The sequence below is a fragment of the Natator depressus genome, chromosome 4 (assembly GCF_965152275.1).
Source record: "Natator depressus isolate rNatDep1 chromosome 4, rNatDep2.hap1, whole genome shotgun sequence".
Taxonomy (NCBI): domain Eukaryota; kingdom Metazoa; phylum Chordata; order Testudines; family Cheloniidae; genus Natator; species Natator depressus.
Window position 1 is genome coordinate 81,626,204 of NC_134237.1, and position 22,853 is coordinate 81,649,056.

At 40.0% G+C, this 22,853-nt stretch overlaps 1 protein-coding gene across 5 annotated transcripts in view; it reads right to left on the reverse strand.

Moving 5' to 3' along the window:
* The window catches only part of MTNR1A (melatonin receptor 1A), a 104,040-nt gene that overhangs the window by 11,776 nt on the left and 69,411 nt on the right, over positions 1–22,853 (reverse strand). Inside the window, exon 3 of one of the 5 annotated variants that reach the window (XM_074951298.1) lies at positions 28–249. The exons of the other annotated variants lie outside the window; for them this stretch is intronic. The gene's annotated coding sequence lies outside the window, so the exon portion shown is untranslated. The remainder of the gene's footprint in view (positions 1–27; positions 250–22,853) is intronic. 5 annotated transcript variants of the gene reach the window in all.

The window sequence follows — 22,853 nt, forward strand, 5'->3', positions numbered from 1 at the left end:
CACAGGGAAGTTGTAGGAAAGACTCACACTATTAATTTTCATGATGCCATTGCCAAAATAGATGGAGAAGCAGCACAGAAGATCCACAGGCTGTTGTACTGGCAGTAATTGATATCTGTGTAACACATCATATTTTGTATCCTCGTAATGATCCCATAGACTCTGTATTTGGGCTTGATCCTTTAGCACTGAAGGTAATCAGATTTTTGCCTGTGACTGGAATGGAATCTAGCCCAATATGAGTAGAACCTATAAAGGAAGAAATTGCCAATGTCAAACCTCAGACTTAGCGTTCAGGGAACTCAGCACCATGCCGCCACATTACCAGGGGAAAGAAGCCCAAATTCTGCCCTCAGTTTTGCTGACACAACTGAGAGCAGACTTTGGCCTGGAGACCTGAGCTCCCCAAATGTCAAGAGGCAGGTATTGGCAGGGGCAGAGTTGACTTTCTCTCTGCTGGAAGGAGTGGTAAGAATAAGAAATTTTGGAGGTTTTAGATCTATGATGCAAAATAACTAAATTTTATAAGGTTGGTGAGTCCTATTTAAGATTTTGGGATTATGAAAAAACTTCAATTGAGTAGTAGAGTGGGAGGCCTGGAGATCTTATTTTAGTGGCAACAGTGATAAGGGATTGCTATTATTTTTCAACACATTTATTTAGACTAACATTTTTTAGTTTGCTGTTTCTACTCTTCACTTTCTTATGCTAACTTTTTATTCTTCACCCAAAGAATAAAATTATTTTATTACTAAATTTATTTTCAGGTGGCTTCATGGTCTAGCCATGGTGTTAATCCTTAGTGAACACAGCAATCTGGTTTCTGACTTTCAGGGACCAATTTTGGCCCCTATGAAATTTGGCTATGAGAAACAAGCAAACAAATAACCAGAATAAGCAAAGCAGCAATAACTTAAATATGAATAGAAACAAAAAATCTAGAATCATCTCAATGAAGAAGAAAAGAAAAACAGGCAAGTAATTATTTTACATGTATAGAACAGCAGAACGTTCACACTTTGTCAACAGCCACAGATTATTCTATGCTAGAAAGAGGGAAAATATTTTCCACCTAAATAGATAGATCAAATGAAACATCTGCATTCCCCCCCCTAAAAAGTTATTAAACATCTGTAATTGATCTTCTCCCTTTCAATCTTCTTTACACCTAAACCCCTATGCTTACATTGACCAGTTTGCATCATTAACATAATTTAATGACATATTTAGTATTTGTATTGTATTAATAGCTAGAGGCTCCAGCTCTAGAGATACAAGACTCCATTCCCAATATCTTCTAAACCTGTATGATGTGTATGCATGTTTAACATATTATCTGTAACCTTCTTCTAGCTTCTTGCTTAGGGACCTCCCACACCCATCTGTTGTTTACTGGGTATCCAGGAGCCACAAATACAGACTGTACTGCATTCAGGTAAATAATGCGTTCTCTTTCTTTTAATGGACTGTTCACATCTCATATGCACATAGGTCTGATGGGACCCAAGCATGTTTTTACATTTTTCTAACTTTGAGACATTTTTTCAATCTTTCCTTTTTTACCATAAGTGTTTATTTTGAGGCAGGACCTGATCCTATGGCCACTGAAGTCAATGGGAGTCTTTCAATTGACTTTAATAAGAGCTGGAGCAGGCCCTTAGTGCTTATTTATTAATTCCCCACTCCCTAATGATAGTGGTATGTAACATTTACAATCTAGGGTCAATTATGAAGTCAAATGTAGTTTCTGATTAGAATGTCTATGCAATTCCTAACTGCTTTTTTAACACCTCTCAAATATGCCCAGATGTGAATGTCGAAGCATTAGCTTCTGATCTTGATGTAACTAATTATAGGCTAGGCTTAATTATTGGGATTTTTTTTCTATAAATGTAGGTCAAATTCTCTGGAGGTATAACTTGTTCAAAATGCTTCACTGCCAGGATTCTTAGGACTTGGTACTCTTATCACCATATCTTCATAGTAAAGCACCTTGAATTCTTCTAGTGACATCTTATAAGATTTCCGGTAACTGCTAACATTTTTACTGGTTATGTCCAGGGGTCTCTCATTGTATTTTATTTAATCATAAAACTATATTTTCCCTTTAGTCTAGATATTTTCTCATTTAGTGCTATAAAATGCACAGGCTCAAAAGATAAACCCAAAGTTGTGCATTATTAGATAGACATAAACAACTAATTTAACATTATGCTCACCAAACACGTGTGCAGCAAAGAAGGGAAAGAGTCAAACATTGTGCTCCATAGTCATAAAACCAAAAATACAAACACGCTGATATTCTCCTGTAAAAAACTAGCAACACTTTAATAAACTAGCAATCCTACTCCAGAGCAACACAATGCTAGGAGTGACCACAGTTCCAGATTACAGTACGTCACAGAGAAACCAGAAAGTACTGGTCTAGATTGTATGGAAAACAGGACTAGAAAGCTAAAAACAGTACAAAGTGAATTCACCTTTACTTTTGCAGAACAGGCCATGAGCTACTTTCCTTTGGATGCCATTTTTGTTTTGTAAAATAGAATGGTGCATAGTCTTAGGAAGCATATCATGCTGCCATTTTCCCTGTGACCACACTGTTTTGTGAGGTCAGTGTCCCCTTTTGGTTTGCACATAATGGCATTCAAAAAGATTAGACCAATCATGAACAGGCTATCTCTATACTGTGTGACAAGGGATGCCCTAAATGTTCCTTCAATTTTAAAATGTGTTAATTAATAACTGCTCTCCAGTGGTTTTCTAAGTGCTCAGTGCTAGTTAACTAACCTACTCCTCTTTGAATTCCTGGTCCTGTAAACAAGTAATTTACAAAACGCTCCATTTACGTTCAAGGTATCAATATGTTCGTTACTTGGTACAACTATGATGGGCTGTTAGAAATCAGCTACAGTCTCTGATATAGTTATTTCCTACACAGTAGGGGGATGATCCTGCATTCCATGTGCCCACTGATATCCCCCCACAAACAATTAGTTAATATTGGGTTCAAGGAAAGCAGGATCAGCTCCAGTCCAGTATGTTCCTGGTGGCAATGCAGAATGTGAAAACTGCTACATCTAAGTATCTCATTTGGAATTCTACAAGGGTTAAAGTGCCCCAAAAGTATTATATGGAGAGGAATAGCCTGCAAGTTGAGTCAATTACCATTTCTTCCCTTCAGGGTTACTTCTCAGCCACCATTTCAAAGCCAAATAAGTTTGCTTAGATAAGTAAGTTTGCACAGACAGTCCCCAGTTTCACTGAAGCACAGGTCCTAGAGGATTAAGAAACTTAATGGTCTATACAACTCTGCATCAAAATGGTACAAAACCATTGAAAAGAAATGCAGAAATAAATATTGTATAAACTCCAGTTACTCTTGGGAACTTCATTCATTTTACAGATTATAATATCAGCTCCCTTAGATGTGAAATGCCTATTTTTAAAATCAAGACTCTATTTCTAAACCTGGCTTGCATCAAAAATTCCACGTGTATATTCAATTTTAATTGCGTGATGGAGGCCTTTGGGGTTTACTCCTGATTAACAAATTAAATCTGGTACCGCAGGTGGTCATGCAAGAGGATGTGAATGGCTTTAAGCCCAGCGTGTATATTTCAGCATCAAACACGTGCATGAAAACATCTCTCTCTAATTTTCTTTTTAATCTGAAAAGAGGCCTCACATTACATTAGGGCTTCATTGTTATAATTGTTATACAATTTCTCATAATAGAAACAATGTTCAGAAGGGCATGAAAAATCCAGTATTGTGATCCTTGACCTTTCAGGCATGTGTCCTCTTGTCATAGAAATATCACCTAGTGACGGCTAACCAAGCCTAATGTGTAATTATTACAACCATAGAATTTGACACATCCATAATGTCAGGCAGGAAGCTTGTTAGCACTCAGTAGACAGTATTAAATATTTACACTTCCATTCATTTATAACAAGTCTAGTAAGGCAAATATTTTGAATACCACAGTACAGCTCAGATTCTGTAAGGAGCTGAGTCTCTTCAGCTCCTATTGAAGTCAATGGGAACTCAGGGTGCTCAGGACTGGACCCCAGGAGAGCAGGAACAATATACTATACGTGAGAGATGAGAAAGAATAGATACATAGCTAGTGTTGCATATAGGAAAGATCATAATACTGTGTTTAGATTATACTTAATTGTATACTGCAGAACAGAGTTATCATACACAATCTTCCAAAGAAGCAACAGCAACAAATTGATTTGAAATGCCTGCTCATCCTCTAGCCAAGGATATTATATGCAAATTAGAGTGATTGGAGGAGAGGGAATAAAATATTAGGGATCAGTTCCAGATTGGCCTTGGCCAAATAGGTTGTGCATATGAAGAATAGTGACTAATAAAACAAGTTTGCAAATAAAGGATAACGTTTACAACAATGGTGCCTAAAGTTAGGTTCAAAGGTCCATATTTAGGTTCTTAAATAAGTTGCCCAATTTCCAAAAGTGCTGAGCAGCCAGCAGCTCCCTTTGACTTGTACAGAAAAACACATGTGAAATACTGATCATGAGGACAGCATCTCTGAATTAGAGCTAGTGAACAGGGAAGATTTCTGCAAACAGTTTTGCAAAAATTTGTTCCTATTTTTCATAAAAATTTACAAAATTCAAAATTTTTTGACAAGCTCTACTCTGAATATTAAAACCTGTATAAACAGAGTTCCTATTATACTAGTAAAAAGAAAAGAAGTACTTGTGGCACCTTAGAGACTAACAAATTTATTTGAGCATAAGCTTTTGTGAGCTACAGCTCACTTCATCGGATGTAACTCACGAAAGCTTATGCTCAAATAAATTTGTTAGTCTCTAAGGTGCCACAAGTCCTCCTTTTCTTCTTGCGGATACAGACTAACACGGCTGCTACTCTGAAACCTGCTATTATACTAGTATTCTAGGTTCTTGTGGGCTGCAGAGAACCGAAAACTGTCACCCAATTTTAGATTCCTGGGTAACATATGCTTAAGGACACTTCTCATTCTGATGTCTGTATTGTTCTTCTAACACAGACCTCACTTGGTGAAAATGATCAAACCGTACTGGAGTTGGGAGAACATGGAAAAACCCAATTGGGAACCTGGGCAAAAACCAAATGTAAATAAATGCTTGCTTACTTAACCTTTTCCATGCCTTAGTTGACATATGGCGTATTTTAGTCAAACACAACGTAGGCTATTATTATTATTTTGAATGTATTTATGGGGCAACAATATAATGCAGTTGATGCTTTACATAAAAAATAAGACACTATCTATCCTAAGTAGCTTACAGTCTACTTCACTTGTAGACAAAACAGATCACACCCAAATACTACGTAGTGTACCAAATGATTTTGGAAGGGTTTAAGTATCTAGCAGTGGTCAGCTTTATAGGCTTTGTACAAATGCATTTTCAAGAAGGATTTGAAGGAGAAAAGGGTAGGTTATCTGGGCTACTGAAAATAAACAAAACCTCTGTGCACATAATCATTCTGTTTTTAAAAATTTATCATGCCATAACAAATATTTTGGCTTGATCGTCCAATAGACGTGGCTTGATGTTGGTGTACAAGGTTTTTTGCTTAAAAAAGCAGCATCAAATCCATATGAGAAATATTCTCTAGCTTTTTTATCCTGGGGTGGAAAATCTGTTGCATTAAATTAAAACTGAGGTATATAAATCAATAGATTTTTAATGCGTTGGAAGCTATTGAAGAAAGTCACACTAATTAACTAAACAAGTACATTTCTAAAATCTTCCTATGCCAACAATTGAGATTGGCTAACAATCCATTACCATTGTTTGCATATCTGCAATAACCATTGAAAAAAACTGATTACTATTTAATCATTATTTTACAAATATTTGAAGTACTGTATGCTAAATAAAACTTAGTATCTTCTATGATAATCAAAATCAATATAATTTATCGTATCACAATGATAATCTGAACCATTCATTTTATAAAATGGGTAGAGAATTTCACAGCTGTACAGATTTAACAGACGTTTCAGGTTTGTCAATAAAGTGTAAAAATCCTACATTACCAAGGCGTTCCTATGTTTTAGCCCTCTCCCAAGGTCGTATGATCTCCTTTGATGCATGGTATGGAAGAGATCAAACAAGCTCAAATAATAAGCCAGATGAGGCCAGTAAAAACAGTGTGGGAAGCCGTATTAACTGCTATCCCCCTGAGAGGGTGAAGGCACATATACATCTCACTCTTGGATCAAAGGACCTAATCCTTACGCAGCATTATCACTGGCTAAACCTGTGGAGTGTCTGTCACCAATCCAATAGTGTGTTCAGGATTAATGCTGTTGATGCATTCTGTGGCTTCCACACCCACCCCCTCACTGGGGATTGAGGGATAGGGTGAACCACAGACAAGCCCCAACGGCAGCACAGCTTGTGTATGAGCCATGTTGTCATGGGGCTTGGGACTGGAGTCCAAAGCAAACACCATGGCATGCAGGCAGATTGCCTGAGCTCTGTGGTACTGGTTTTGACTCTCAGGGCATCTGCCAGGATGGGAATTCTTTATGGATCCCTGGGCACAGAGTGGTTAGGAGGTACCACCATTTGTCCTCTTCAAATGTCCATTAGCCCCTCCTCCTGAGAGAGAAATGCATCAGAAACTGAATGGATTTACCTGAGTAACTTATCCACTTTCACAAAATGGATTTATATTGATCATTTCCACCTTTCATTTCTATCATCCATTTACAAAACAATTCCTACGGCCCAGCCTGTGCTCCAGTGCTATTTCTTTGCCTAGATGTTTCAAAACACTAGTGTTGTTATCACAATTGTAGAAACTGTATGCAACTGCTTAGAATAACAATACTACTTAGTGCCACACACTGCTGCACTGGACCACTGCAGAAAAGTGAAGTGTAAGGAGATGAGCCTAGAGTAAAGTCCAAGCAAAGGGAGGGAAAGGAAATGAGGGTGGGGCCACAGACTAAAAGAAAGCAAAAGGAAAAAGCAGGGTATGACAGATAGAGAGAGTGACCCCTGCACATTATTATTATATTTGTATTGTCATAGAGCCCAGCCAGGATCGTGCCCCCCCCGGCGCATGCTAGGTGCTGTACAAAAAGTAGGAAGAAATGGCCTCTTTTCCTGAGACCTTACAATCTAATTCGCAGCATGACAAAAGTTAACAGACAACGGGGGCGGGGTAGAAAGGGTGATGGTAAAGATAATACCAGTCATACAGTTACCGAGATTGCTATGTGGAGTTACAGCCATGTAACTGACAGCAGAATTTGACCCACTGTATAAAACTCAGCTCAATAACATGGAGGACCAGAGCATACACTGATTTAGCTCTCCGTGCAGCTACATTCAAGTCATTGGTGTCACATGGGGTTTATGGGTTGAATTTGTCCATGGTATTTATCCCAGGGAAGGAAAAAAATGTTTTAAAAAAAGAACAACACAATATCCCTCCCACAGCCCCTCACACAAATCAGAAGTAATATAAGCATAATTAGCCGTCAAAGCAATCCCAACATTTAACAACAGGTTCCAGGGTAGAGAGCCAGCAAAGTTAATTAAACATGAGTTCTTAAAATAGCCACTTCACTGCTTTCTCCTAAATGCAGCTATGTAGGACACCCACCAAGGAAATACAAAATAATGTTACATTAAAAATCAACTGACCAGGGGTGGTGTGTGTTTACCCTTGCTCCCCCCAACCCATTCCCCTTTCATTTCTTTATCCCTTTCCTTCACTCTTGGACTTATTCTATCTCCTCACTCCCCTCTATCTTTCCTCACAGCTCCTCCTCTCCTATCTGTCTTCCCTCTGAGTTCCCTCATCTCTCCATTCAAATCCTTTTTCTCCTTTTGCCTCCTAGTTCCTCTTACTGCCCTGAGTCCCTGAGAGAGGTGGGGAGGAGCAGAAAGAAACAGTCCTTATTTCTCCCCTCAGAAAAAAAAAGTTCATGCTGCCTTAGATAGGAGCGCTCAACTCTGCTGTTACTGAGGGGAGTTGGTGTAGTGGCCTGCAGCTGTCTCTTTGTCTACCTGCAAGGCAGTTGGCATCCCTAGATAATTAAATAGAGCTGTTTTAATAAATTAATTAGTAGGATTTGTTTGTGTCGGTAACTTTACAGAGGGCTCTTTGGCAATGGAACATTGCTGATGTGCAAAGAGGGGGGAAAACTAATTGTGTGCATGGGAGGGAGAGGGAGGCGATGCAAACGGGGATTTAGTCCCTGGGGATTTAGTCCCTCTCGAGAACAGCTCCCTGCTCATCAGTGCATAAGTGGAGAGGGGAGACAGGAGGTTGCCTGGCTGGACCAATGGAAGGAGGAGCAAGGATCAGATGATCTACTACAATATGGACCTTCTTCCCTGTGAGATGCTTGTATAAGGATCTGCGGAATCTACTTCAGACACTGAGCTGCAGTAACCTTTCCAAAACAACTAGGCACACACCAGGTGGGGGGAGGGGGGTGTTTATCACCCAACATGTCCCTGCCCAATACTCATCCTAGCAGCTAGATTCTTGCTTTGCCCCTTACTATTTTAACAAATGTCAGAACAAAATGTTTAACCTGAACTACATATACAGAGTGCCAGTCAAAACTTGAATGTGTCAAGGCTACAATTTATGTTTCAGACACTTGGCTTAGGAATAGCATGTAAGCTAATAAATGACAGTCTATAAAATCTGTGTAAGAAAGCAGTACTCCTCCTACAGCAAGCAAATCAAGTAATTGCAATGACAAATATGGTAATGTCAAAAGCATCGCAGCAGTTGTATAACTTGACTCCTTAGCTCTCCCTTACAAGAACCCTAAATTCAAAGATGTGATACAACAGAACTGTTTAATAAAGGTATTTTGGGAAGAATGCAGTTTTTCATGGTGTTGATTCAACAAGGTACTTAAGCATGTCTCTAATTTTCAGCATATGAGTAGTGTCACTGACTCCCAAGGCAACAGTTATTAGCTTGAAATTAGGCACGTGCTTAAGCAACTTGCTGAATAAGGGCATAGAAAAGTAACATATCTGCAATCAACATTTTGCAGTGGGGAAGGTAGAATACGACTTTCAATCCAATATGTATTGTAATTTATTTCATAAAGTTTGGGAAACTCTCTACTCAGGAGTTGTTTTTTTTAATTAGAAGTTTTCAAAAAAAATTATTTGGTCTTGGGTACACTATCAATACTTTCATGCCACATCACATCATGATGTACAATTTTACAAATGCACATGTATTAATCTTTCGGTCACCACTGTAGTGTATTCATTAGGTCTTTTCAAAAATTAAAAGAATGCCAGTTGGCTGGGATATTGTAGTTATAACAATGTGGATAGTTCCATCAGAGCCTCACTGATAGCTGGTATATGAATTTGGAGTGTCTTGTCTTTATACAATATGACTAGCGACAGCTCATGATAGCTCCCTGTAACAAACCTTGTTGCCTACTCTCTCCCCATATCTACTCTAGCTATACCATCATAGGACCCAACCGCATAAGCCACACCATCAGGGGCTCATTCACCTTCACATCTACTAATGTGATATATGCCACCATGTGCCAGCAATGCCCCTCTGCCATGTTGTGACCTTATGAGTGTAATATAATATCTCATTGAAGGTGACAGGGCCAGAAAGAGTTAATTAACTCACAGACTGACCTGACCCAGGGCCGAACTTTAAAGACTGGTTAGGAAGATATGGAAATGAATAGAGCTTTGAAATGCAAGTCTGCATTGTTAGAGATGTTTGTTCAGGTCTTTTGATGTAAGCAAACAATTCTTGTCTATTGCTATAGCTTTGATTCAAAGATCAAAAAAGGAATATTAACATTTAGGAAGACACTTGAGTGAAATAGTATTATTGTCTATATGTCTCTTTGAAGGTTTTGGTAACCTGTATCTGAACTGTTTAATGGATAAATTACTTTGTGCTAATTTCAGAGTAACAGCCGTGTTAGTCTGTATTCGCAAAAAGAAAAGGAGTACTTGTGGCACCTTAGAGACTAACCAATTTATTTGAGCATAAGCTTTCGTAAGCTACATCATCCGATGAAGTGAGCTGTAGCTCACGAAAGCTTATGCTCAAATAAATTGGTTAGTCTCTAAGGTGCCACAAGTACTCCTTTTCTTGTGCTAATTGCCATGATGTTTGGGAGAAGGAAAGTTAAGTCCATTGTTTTCTCAGGCCAAAAGGCTGCTGGAAATGTATAAAAACCTTGGGACACGATCCTTCTTCATCTCAGATCTGCTTTGGGTTTCAAGAGGGGGAAACCTTAAGCCATAAGGATTGAGAACCGCAGTCACTGACTGGAGTCACCATGAATATGGACACTGGACTATAACCGATGGACTATTTCCAAAAAGACTTTTGGCAACTACAAGCTCATCTCTGTTATGTATCTGAACCTCAAGAATTGAATTCAAGTCTGTAGGTATACTGATCTTTTAACCAACACTCTCTCTTTTCTTTTTTAAGAAATTTTAGTTTAGTTAACAAGAATTGACTATAAGCGTGGATTTTGGGTAAAATCTAAGTTATAATTAGACCTGGGTGTGTGGCTGATCCTTTGGGATTGAAAGAACCTTTTATTTTATATGATGAGATAAGATTTTCAGTAATCATCATCATACATGACATGTGTGTCTGGATGGAGGCCTGAGGCTGGGTTACTTTAAGGGAACTGAGTTGTTTGGACTTCTGAGTAACCAGTGAGGTACTACAGGAGCTGTTTTGTACTGGCTTTGGTAAATCTAAGTATTGGAATATCCACCAGCTTTTGGGGTTTGTCTGCCCCGTTTTGTTTGCAGTTCACCCTAATAGAGTGACCTCAGCTGGCTCCCACGGGCAACACCGTCACACATGTACATTGGCCAAACTGGACAGTCTCTCGTAAAAGGATAAACGGACACAAATCAGACATCAGGAATGGTAACATACAAAAGCCAGTAGGAGAACACTTCACTCTCCCTGGACAGTCAATAACAGATTTAAAGTAGCCATTCTTCAACAAAAAAACTTCAAAAACAGACTTCAAAGAGAAACTGCAGAGCTACAATTCATTTGCAAACTTAACACCATTAATTTGGGCTTGAATAGGGGCTGGGAGTTGCTGGCTCACTACAAAAGCAATTTTCCCTCTCATGGTATTGACACCTCCTCATCAATTATTGCGAGTGGACCACATCCAGCCTGACTGAATTGGCCTTGTCAACACTGGTTCTCCACTTGTGAGGTAACTCCCCCTTCTCTTCATGTGCCAGTATATCTATTCCTATATCTGTAATTTTCACTCCATGCATCTGAAAAAGTGAGGTTTTTTACCCATGAAATCTTATGTCCAAAGAAATCTGTTAGTCTTTAAGGTGCCAATGGACTCCTCATTATTTTAGAGCTCATTATAGGGGATTAGAACTGCACTATTATTTGGGGAAATGTGAAATATGCATTAATGCTTGTGATTATATCTTTTCCCAATATAATCTTTCCTCCATTAGAGTGAATGATAAAACTTCCTTAGACTTTGGTGGGAACAGAATCAGTCCCTGAGCCCTGGTATACTCTACAAACGTATGTCGATATAACCACGCAGTTATATCGACCTAATGCCTGGTGTAGACAGCATTCTGTCATTGGGAATGCTTCACTGCACTGCTCCTGCCTCTCGGGGAGGTGAAGTATTTACACTGATGGGAGAAGCTCATATAGAGTTCTGTTTCTTCCTATCCAAGGGGATTTTTTTATTCTACTTAAAAGAAATTTATGGAGCAATGAATATACTCAAAGAACATTCAAGATGTGACAGAAGCTAATTGACCTTCTGTACCTAGCCCTAATGGGGTGACTCCTTAGCTATTTCCATAATGCACCCCATTGTGCTTCGGTCATTTGAAGTCAGGCTCTGTCTACACTACCCAGCTTTTAGCGACAGGGCTGTGCCACTACAGCCAAGGCACGCAGTGTAGCCGCTGTTTGTCATCAGGAGAGAACTCTCCTGACGACAAAAACCTTCCACCCGCAACAAGCGGCAGAAGCTTTGTTGGCAGGAGCACCCCCAACAAGCAGCAGCTTTGTCGGCAAGAGGGCTCTCCTGCTGACAAAGTGCTGTTCAGACGGGTGCTTTTCACTGGTAAAACTTTTGTCCTTCGGGGAGGTGGTTTTTTAAACGATGACGTTCCAGCCTTAGGGTATGTCTACACTTGTAGAGTTTTTGCGCTGTAAGTTTCACCGGTGATAAGGCACCGGTGAAAGTAAAGCACTGGATTGTGTTCTCACTCAATTCCTCAGGCGGCAGAGAGTAGTTACACGAGCAGCACTTCCATCGCCGATGAGAGCAGTGCTGTAGGGCAGCTATCCCATAGTGCAGCTCTCTCGATAGGTCTTGTGAGAAGGGGGGGTGAGTGGAAGGCATTCTGGGTCCCCGCTCAGTGCCCCGTGCTGCCCTGCTTCATGTCCCAGCAGCCCTATTACTTCCTTGTTTCGTTTGTGGCATATTTTTTTTAAACCCCCTGATGTCTGGCTGCTTTCCCTGCCATATCTACAAGCAAGGGAGTTTCAAACTTCCCAGGGCCTACGGGGGGAGGGGCAGATGTCCGTTTACCTTGCGTAAGAGCAGCCGAGATGCTGGCCACTTTTGGAACTGTGGGATATCCTTCAGAGGCCAGAAGGAGTTTATGCTGGTAGAACGTGTCTTCGCTTTCACAACAGCACAACTAGAACAGCGGTAAGAGCTATACGCCTCTCATGAAGGCGATTTTCTTTTTGCGGCGAAACTTCAGAGTTTCGCCGCAAAATGTCATTAACCAGTGTAGATGCTTCCGTGCTTTTAGTGCAAAAAAGGGACTTTTTGCGCTCTAAATGGTAAGTGTAGACATAGCCTTCATCTCATAAAGAAACTTCCTTCTTTTTAATACCTTCTGTCACACAGTCTTAACATTTGTCAATGTATTTTGGTTAGTTAATTAAATAATACATGGCTTTGTTGCACTTATGTACTTAGTAACATTAGAATGGGGTTAGAAAGTGCACATTTCCTCCTATCAGCACTGAACAAGGTACTGTACAATATACAAAGCTATACATCACCAGTGCAATGCATGCATTGGCAAATATGGCAGCTTATGCTTAGAATAGGCTGGGGAATTAGGACCAAATTCTGTTCTCTGTTAAAGTGATGCAACTAACTCCACTGACTTCAAACAAGTTGAACTAACCCAATGTCCTGAATGCCGCTCCTAAAGTGATTATTGAGGATATTATTTTGATACACCTGAGCCTAGATTTGATAACTTTAATCTTGCACACTTATCTAGGCTTTTCCTCCATGTGTAGTGGAATTTAATTTTTTTAGAAGCTTCTGTTTAATGTTTGATGGGTATGACTCAGTTACTCTCGGTTCATACCTGCTGTGATGCACCAAGCAATTCTGGCAGGTGCAATGCAATAAACAAAGGTGCCATAGCTGTTGGAATTTTTATTAGTGTAAGTCCCACCTGGATAGTTTCTAAGGACTAGAAAGAAGGATCTCAGTTTAATATCTCAGCTGAAATATTTGTAATCATTGACTTCTTTTTAATGATACAGAAATGGTATCTGCTCATTGCAAGAATCCAAAATGCTCACTGCAAAATCACAAGTTCAGAGCTTGCCATAGAAATGTGAACATAGCTCCCTATGCAAAATGAAAATAAATATAGAAAATCATACCTACAATATAATCCTGTCTCATTTTAGACTCATAATATTGTGTCTGTTATAACTTTGCTGATAGAGCCCCCTTTCTGCTTTTTTATTTCTGTTTTATGCAGTTTTTTCTCTCTGTTTAAACATGTAAGAATAAAGACTTACACCAAAAAAAGCTTTTAAGGAAACTGAACAGCTAAATATAGACAGCTAAAGATAGTTTCCTTTTAAATATTCAATGAGAACTCACTCAGCCTGTTCTCCCTCTGAACCTTTATTTTGAGTTCTCCATCCTTTTTTTAGCTACACATCTATATGCAAACCTACTTTATTATTTAACAAGATTTAACAAACCAGAAAACAACAAGGAAATTCTTCACTTAGGAATCTAAAAATAAAAAAGGGCGCTGACAGAAGATGGGATAATTATCTCAATGGATAACAATCAAAAATTCCATTACCAAATCTTGAAATGATCGCAAAATGCTGAGAAAATGGAGAGGTACTGCCTAACTAATATATGTACTTTTAAGGCCTACTATAATGGCACCACTGTGATACAAATGCATTATAACATTAAGTTTATTATTTAAATAGTGCATTGTGTCCAAGTTATATAACCTTAGTTCCTGCCTGGCCCCAATGACCAACCAAAGTGACCAGTTTTAAACTCATCCATTTGGTTTTCTTTGAGAAATCTCATTTCAGTAGGGACAATCACCTTTAAGTCTTTTAGAATGTCCACGTAAACTGGCTGAGCTCTTCTAAAGAGGGCTGAAGATTAAAACTTGGCAGTAACCCCTTGGCATCCCTACTAGGGCCTTCTAGCTTTCCTTGTTTCTATAAACAGCTCTTTATCCAGATTTTTAAGTGAAGTGGGGTCCCTGGCACAAGGTGGGAAGTGAAAGAGTTTTGGCCTCTTGGAGAGCCACTTAAATGTGATAGTGGGTATTTTCACAGGTGAACACAAGACAGAGTTTTGGCCTCTTGGAGAGCCACTTAAATGTGATAGTGGGTATTTTCACAGGTGAACACAAGACCCTATCCTGTCTGCAGTTAGGCAGAAGCAGATGAATGCCTTTGATAGTAACAGATAGGTTAATAGAAAGGTTGCGCCCAAAGAAATGAGAATGTTTAGTTCTTTAATCTTGTAAACAAGAAACAGAATCACTTACCTCCACCAGCATTCTTCGTGGAATTGCTCTGCCCCCATGATGCTACATGGGTGGTAAAGGGAAAGGGCTTTTTGATAATCTGGAGAGGTGGCTCCTTCAAATCCATTTTATAAAACTTAGGGGTGTCAATGCCAGCCATTGAAAAGAGAGAGTGCTATTTGCTACATCTCTATATATTCTTCTCCATAGGCTAGAGTTCATTACAAGTACCAATTCCAACCCCTTCAGTGAATGATAGCAACATTCTAAGTGTTGCAGGTTTTGTTTTCTCCGGCAACATACGAGTTAGGTCAAGCCATTTCTTCACTGATTGAACTTTTATCTTCTTAACTGCAATTACTCTATTTGTTACAATAAACACTAAGGCTGTCAATTAATCACAGTTAACTCATGCAATTAACAAAAAAATTAATCATGATTAAAAAATTAATAGTGATTAATCGCATTAACAATAGAATACCAATTGAAATGTATTAAATATTTTTGGATGTTTTTCTACATTTTCAATATTGATTTCAATTACAACACAAAATACAAAGTGCACAGTGCTCACTTTATATTATTATTTTTTATTACAAATATTTGCACCGTAAAAATGATAAACAAAAGAAAAGGTATTTTTCAATTCTCCTCATACAAGTACTCAAGTGCAGTCTCTTTATTGAGAAAGTGTAACTTACAAATGCAGATTCTTTTTTGGTTACATAACTGCACTCAAAAACAAAACAGTGTAAAACTTTAGAGCCTACAAGTCCACTCAGTCCTAATTCTTATTCTGCCAATTGCTAAGAAAAACGAGTTTGTTTACATTGACGGGAGATACTTCTGCCTGCTTCTTATTTACATCACCTGAAAGTGAAAACAGGCATTCACATGGCACTTTTGTAGCTGGCATTGCAAGGTATTTACATGCCAGTTATATTTAAACATTCATATGCCCATTCATGCTTCAGCAACCATTCCAGAGGGCATGCTTCCATGCTGATGATAGTTAAAAAAAGTAATGCAGCAATTAAATTTGTGACTGTACTCCTGGGGAGGGGGGGAACTGTACGTCTCCTGCTCTGTTTTACATTCTGCATATATTTCATGTTATAGCAGTCTCGGATGATGACACAGCATGTTCCTTTTAAGAACAATTTCAGGGCAGATTTGACAAAACGCAAAGAAGGTACCGATGTGAGATTTCTAAAAATAGCTACAGCACTCAACCCACAGTTTAAGAATCTGAAGTGCCGTCCAAAATCTGAGAGGGAAGACGTGTGGAGCATGCTTTTAGAAGTCTTAAAAGAGTAACACTCTGGGGTGAAAACTACAGAACCCAAACCACCAAAAAAGAAAATCAACCTTCTGCTGGTGACATTTGACTCAGGGTATGTCTACACTATGAAATTAGGTCGATTTTATAGAAGTCAATTTTTAGAAATCAATTTTATACAGTCCATTATACACTAAGCACATTAAGTCGGCAGAGTACATCCTCACTACCATAACTAGCATCGACTCATGGAGCGGTGCACTGTGGGAAGCTCAGTGGGCGGGAGAGATAGCTCAGTCTGTTTGAGCATTGGCCTGCTAAACCCAGGGTTGGGAGTTCAATCCTTGACGGGGCTATTTAGGGATGTGGGGCAAAAATTGGGGATTGGTCCTGCTTTGAGCAGGGGGTTGGACTAGATGACCTCCTGAGGTCCCTTCCACCCCTGATATTCTATGATTCTACGATTCGACGCGCTATGATTCTGGGTCATGATTCTGCATGGTCACCTGTGCTGCTGAGTTTGCCACGCTGACCAAACAGGAAATGAAATTCAAAAGTTCCCGGGGCTTTTCCTGGGTATCTGGCTAGTGTACCGGAGTTCAAAGTGCTGTTCAGAGCGGTCATAATGGAGCACTCTGGGATAGCTCCTGGAGGCCAATACCGTCGATTTGAGTCTGCACTATCCCAAATTCGACCCAGCAAGGTCAATTTTAGCGCTACTCCCCTCGTCAGGGAGGAGTACAGAAGTTGATTTTAAGAGCCCTTTAGGTCGACGGAACAGGGTTGGTTGTGTGGACTCAGTCATTTTTAAATCGACCTAACGTGGCTAAATTCGACCTAACCCCGTAGGGTAGACCAGGCCTCAGATGATGAAAATGAACATGCATCAGTCTGCACTGCTTTGGATGCTTATCATGCCATCATCAGCATGGAAGCATGTCCTCTGGAATGGTGGTTGAAGCATGAAGGGACATATGAATCTTTAGCGCATCTGGCATGTAATATCTTGCAATGCCAGCTACAACAGTGCCAAGCAAACCCCTGTTCTCACTTTCAGGTGACATTGTAAACAAGAAGTAGGCAGCATTATCTCCTGCACATTGTAACCAACCTTGTTTGTCTGAGTGATTGGCTGAACAAGAAGTAAGACTGAGTGGGCTTGTAGGCGCTAAAGTTTTACATTGTTTTATTTTTGAATGCAGTTTTTTTGTACATAATTCTATATTTGTAAGTTCAACTTTCATGATAAAGAGATTGCACTACAGTACTTGTATGAGGTGAATTGAAAAATAAAGTTTTTTTTATAGTGAAAATATTTGTAATAAAAAATAAATATAAAGTGAGCACTGTGCACTTTGTATTCTGTGTTGTAATTTAAATTAATATATTTGAAAATGTAGTAAACATCCAAAAATATTTAAAATAAATGGTATTCTATTGTTGTTTAACAGCACGATTAATCGCGCAATACATTTTAAAAATCGCTTGACAGCCCTAATAAAGACCAAACCCTGCTCAGTTATAACACTGCCTGTGTATCAGAACGATGATATAGCTGCCATTTTTGCTTATCACCTTTCTCTTTCTTTTATTATTTGTACTACTATAGTCCAGAGTTGGAGCACTTGTGTACGGGGTGCTGTACAGATACACATTAAAAGACAGTTTCAAAGGAGAACTGAGAGGATCCAAACACAATCAGCTTCCACTGACAATTAAGCTGGTCCATCCTTCCTCTTTTGTGGAGGAGGGGGGATAAATATGGCCCCATTTCCCATAAAAATAGTTCTCTTTGGGTAAATGGGAATGTTTCTTTTCCCTTCACCAACCCACCTGCTGTATGTAGATGGGAAAAGAGGCCATTGGGTCACATGTGCCTGTCCTGTTCCATTGCTTCCATTACTGCTGGTCTTTTTCACGGGTGTGGGAGGGGTTGATCCTACACCCTCTTTCCCCAAAGAGCTGCTAGTTCTTCTCCTTAGTTACTAGCTTCTGCTATGAGGAAGATCTAGGTTTCCCGTCAGATGTCATCAGCGGGAGACAGGCATATTCCTGTTATGAGGCAGGTGCCTAAATATTAACCCAAACTGATTTGTTGTTAATTTAGGTCAGATTGGAATCTAGCTCTTCCTGACCCTCACATTTCTACAAAGTGAGATTCAGGGATACGGCAATGCTTTAAGACCATTTTCAACACCGATATTCCTTTGCTTTGAATTTCCATGCTTTCAGGTGTTTAAGTTGGTCATTTTAACATACAATACATATCCTGTCTCATTTATCCCTATGAAAATGTAGACATATTCAGAGGTTTCCATACATATACAGATTTGCCTGTATGAGTGTGTATTCTAAACCCTGTGTGAACACAAATAAATGTTTCCGCTACATTATAAATGGCATAGTCATATTCATGTTAACTGAAAAGAATATTATAATTAGGGAAATAATTATATCTAAATTCTAAAGACCAGAAGAAGGAAGATTTTTTTGGGTAGTAAATGAATCATGACATCGAATGAAATCACTGCTGTCTCCAATTCATAAGTGAAATTTGGAATATTAAATGCAATGTACTATACTGATACAACAGTAATGCTGAGAACTGAAAATGGCCAGATGTCAGATCATTCAAATAAGTTCCCAAAGCAACATCAACTCAACTGTATTTTACAATACACAGTATTCTGCATTATTATTTATAGTGTTGAATTTATGTTCAAGCACGTGTTTCTGTGGTGATGTTATTGTAAGATATCGAGTTCAGTGGGCGACCTGATGCCACCTTTTATCTCATTAACAATCTGAGTATATCTTTACTGACTAATCACAGGACTCTTGCACCAGGCTGTGTTCTCCTGTTGGCCAGTTGGGTGAGGGACTTCCAGGACACTAACAATCACATTTTGAACCAATACATAAAAAAAAAAAATACAAACTTTATCCTTTATGAATAATACTACTCAGTTCTTACATAATGCTATTCTCACACAGCAATCAAAATGTTTAACAAAGAGAGGGGCTGTTTAATTGCCATGTAGACATTCCAGCTCGGGCTGCAGCCTGAGCTCTGGGACCCTCCCAACCTCACAGGGTCCTAGTCCCTGAGCTCCAGCAGGAGCCTGAACATCTCTGCGATTAAACAGCTCCTGAGCCCTGCAAGCCTGAGTCTGCTGGAACAGGCCAGCTGGTACAGGTTTTTAATTGCAGTGTAGACATTACCCTTAGATGCCTTATGCCACTAGTAAATATTTGTGCTTAACCACTCCTCTCCCACACACCAAGCCCTGTCAGCAGATCAGAACACATGTACATTTCCATTGGTTATGTTTGTTTGCAGTTGCCCTTTCACTCTTGATTCTTCATCCCTGTTACCAAGAGGCAGTAAGACTGGAGTTCACAGCTTTCAGAATACTGCTCTATTGTTAGAATACTATGCCTGGAAGTAATAGAATTAAAATGTTAGCTTTTGCTCATCTGTGTCATTCATCTTCTTGAGAGCTACTTGAAATGTTGTCTTTGTGGACAGTAGCTCTGGGTTATTTTTTTTTAATGCAGTTCAGAAAATAAAGAGCAGGTTTATTTTTTATTTTTAATTGAATTGAAATGGAGCATGAATAAATAACTACATATTAATGGTAAGATATTGATCTTTGCAAGTTCCAATGCTGTAATCAATATTGGACCAGTCCCCAGATTAGTATACCTGTCAAGTCTGACATTCTCTGTTGTAGCCACATAAAAGTTAGTTATTCTGTGAATGGAGCTCACTTACCTGCATTGAATTTAGGTTAGGAATAAATGCAACACAGGAGGGTCATTAAAATGTAATTCTGCATTCACTTTTGAAACAAATTCGAGGCAATAGGCAGAAAGCACAGAATGCTGGGAAATGGATTTTCAGAGTTCTGAAAAATATATATAGCTGAGTCCCCAAGTCCTCCAGTCTAGAGGCTGAATCAAATAATGGCTCACAGAAATAACTGATAGTGAAACCCCTAAGGTACTAATTTGAAGCCCCTTTTAAGAGCCCTTTAAAATGAATGATAGTACATGATTGTGTCACTAGTTGGTGAATGCTCTTAGCTAACAGACACGGTTGTGAATATTTCCCATATCCTGAGGTAGGTGCTCGCTGCAGAACTGTTCCTGCTTTTCACTGCTTGTTGTCCACGGAGAGGGACTGGATTTTTTTGTTTTAAAGCAGCAGGAACACTAGACTGGGTTGAGAACTTGGTGTGAAGCGGTAGCACTGAGCTAAGACACCTGCCTGAAATGTAGGTTCTGCTAAAAGGTCAGAGGAAGAAGCAGAACTCCCTCTTCCGCAAAAGCTGCTCCCCTTGGCATTTTCAGGGGTAGAGAAATGAGAAACTCCCCAGCCCTAAGGCTATCAGAGAGTTGCAAAGCTTTCTAGTGCACATCTCCACCAGCCAGAGGCTGAAGCTAGATGTACGGCGGCTGAAGAAACTAGAACTAATTCCCTTATTAATAACGTTCAGTTGAAGGGATTGCAGCCAGCATGGACATTACATGAGGCACATGGGGCAAGGATTTCTGTTCTTCTGGGGATGATAGAGGGGAGAATTGAGGAGGCGCATGTTCCAGCTCCAGTGAATGCCTCATAGATCGAGATCTGACACTGATCAACATTTAGAGCTGCTCTTTTTTCTTCTTCAGTTCTTATTATCATTGCATCTTTTTGACGTTTCCTTCAAGTAGACGCTGGGGGGGAGGGGGGGCAGAAATAGCATGTGTCAGGAGCATATACTCCATGATTCTGGAGCAAAGAAAGACAAAAAGACAGAAGGCAACTGAGAATATGTACCTACCATTCGTGACAGTTATTTTGATCTTCTTTCTTGGTAGGTACTGGCACACTGCTCTGCTCTGATGGGCTGTAGACAGTGTGACAGGGTCAGCCCGATGGCTACGGGAGAGTGATAGAGTTTTTTTGAAACAGAAACTTTCTGGAAACAATTAAGGCAGACAGGCTGATTAGAACACCTGCAGCCAGTCAAGAAGCTGCTAGAATCAGTTGAGACAGGCAGGCTAATCAGGGCACCTGGGTTTAAAAAGGAGCTCACTTCAGTTTGTGGTGTGCATGCGAGGAGCTGGGAGCAAGAGGCACAAGAAGCTAAGAATGAGAAGGCGTACTACTGGAAGATGGAGAAGTACAAGCATTATCAGACATCTGGCGGAAAGTCCTGTGGTGAGGGTAAAGAAGGTGTTGGGAGGAGGCCATGGGGAAGTAGCCCAGGGAGTTGTAGCTGTCACGCAGCTGTTACAGGAGCCACTGTAGACAGCTGCAATCCACAGGGCCCTGGGCTAGAATCCGGAGTAGAGGGCGGGCCCGGGTTTCCTCCTCCCTCCATCCCTCCCCAACTCCCTACTTGATACCGGAGGAGTTGACCTGGACTGTGGGTTCCACCAGAGGGGAAGGTTTCTGGCCTGTTCCCCGATCAACTAGGTGGATCAGCAGAGACTGCGCGGATTGTTCTTCTTCCTTTTCCCCATGCTGGCCAGTGATGAGGCTAACTGAGTGAATGGCAGATTTGAGCCACGAAAGTGGCCAAACTGAGGGCTGCCCTGAACCTCTGAGGTGAGCAAATCCGCCAATAAGCGCAGGACCCACCAAGGCAGAGGAAGAACTTTGTCACAATAGTTAAAGGAGACCCTCTCCATAACAATATACTCTCCACAACAATATATCCTATTCACATTTCTACTAGGCAGACACAGAACATTATTGAATGTCCCAACTTAATTCTTGTCATGAAGTATTTGTAGATGATACAGGCAGTTAAGAGGGAACACAACTTTTTCCAATGGCCTACATCATGCTAAAGGGGTTGTGATTGTACTCCTGATATCCTCACGTAAAGCTGCCCTGGGAGTCTTATACAAACTGTAGTGTAAGTGTCCTTTACTTGAGATCCTGATTTTTCTAAACACATGGCAATAATCAATTCAGACTGAGGCTGTAAAACTGTTACTGGCTGCAAACTATTCTCAGCTAGTGTAAATCAATGTAATTCCATTGACTTCAATGAAGCTATGCAGATTTTCAACAGCTGAGAATTTGGCTAGTTTAAGTTTGGTCAAATTTTAGGCCAAACAACCTTGACAATATCCCTGTAACAAAAAATAAAGCCAGTCTCTACTGATGGCCTGCAGACCTGCCAGAAAATGAAAGTAAAAAAGCCCCAAACTCTGCACTGTAATGTAATACCTTTTTGAAGTCTATGGCATTACACCAGCATAAAACACCTTCATGCTTTCTCCCATGCTTCTTCTCCTGGTTGGGCTGAGCTCCCCATAAACATTCACAAAGGTACTTCACTATCTTTCTTCAAACTCTCCTTTGCTAGGATAACTACAAATAACTTGACAATGGTAAGCTCACTGGTGTGCTGAGACCACTGTCTACCCTGCTGACCAATACTGCCTCATTATTTTCTTGCAATTCCTAGTATATTACTTCTAAGGAGGAGGTCCAGGTTGGTCAGCCTGTATCCATCTGTTGTCTTAGCCCTGGTCTACACTACAGGGTTAGGTCGATTTTATAATGAATGCGTCTACACAAGCAACCCCATTCTGTCGACCTAAAGGGCTCTGAAAATTGACTCCTGTACTCCTCCGCGGCGAGGGGAGTAACGCTAAAAATCGACCTTCCTAGGTCAAATTTGGGATAGTGCAGACACAAATCAATGTTATTGGCCTCC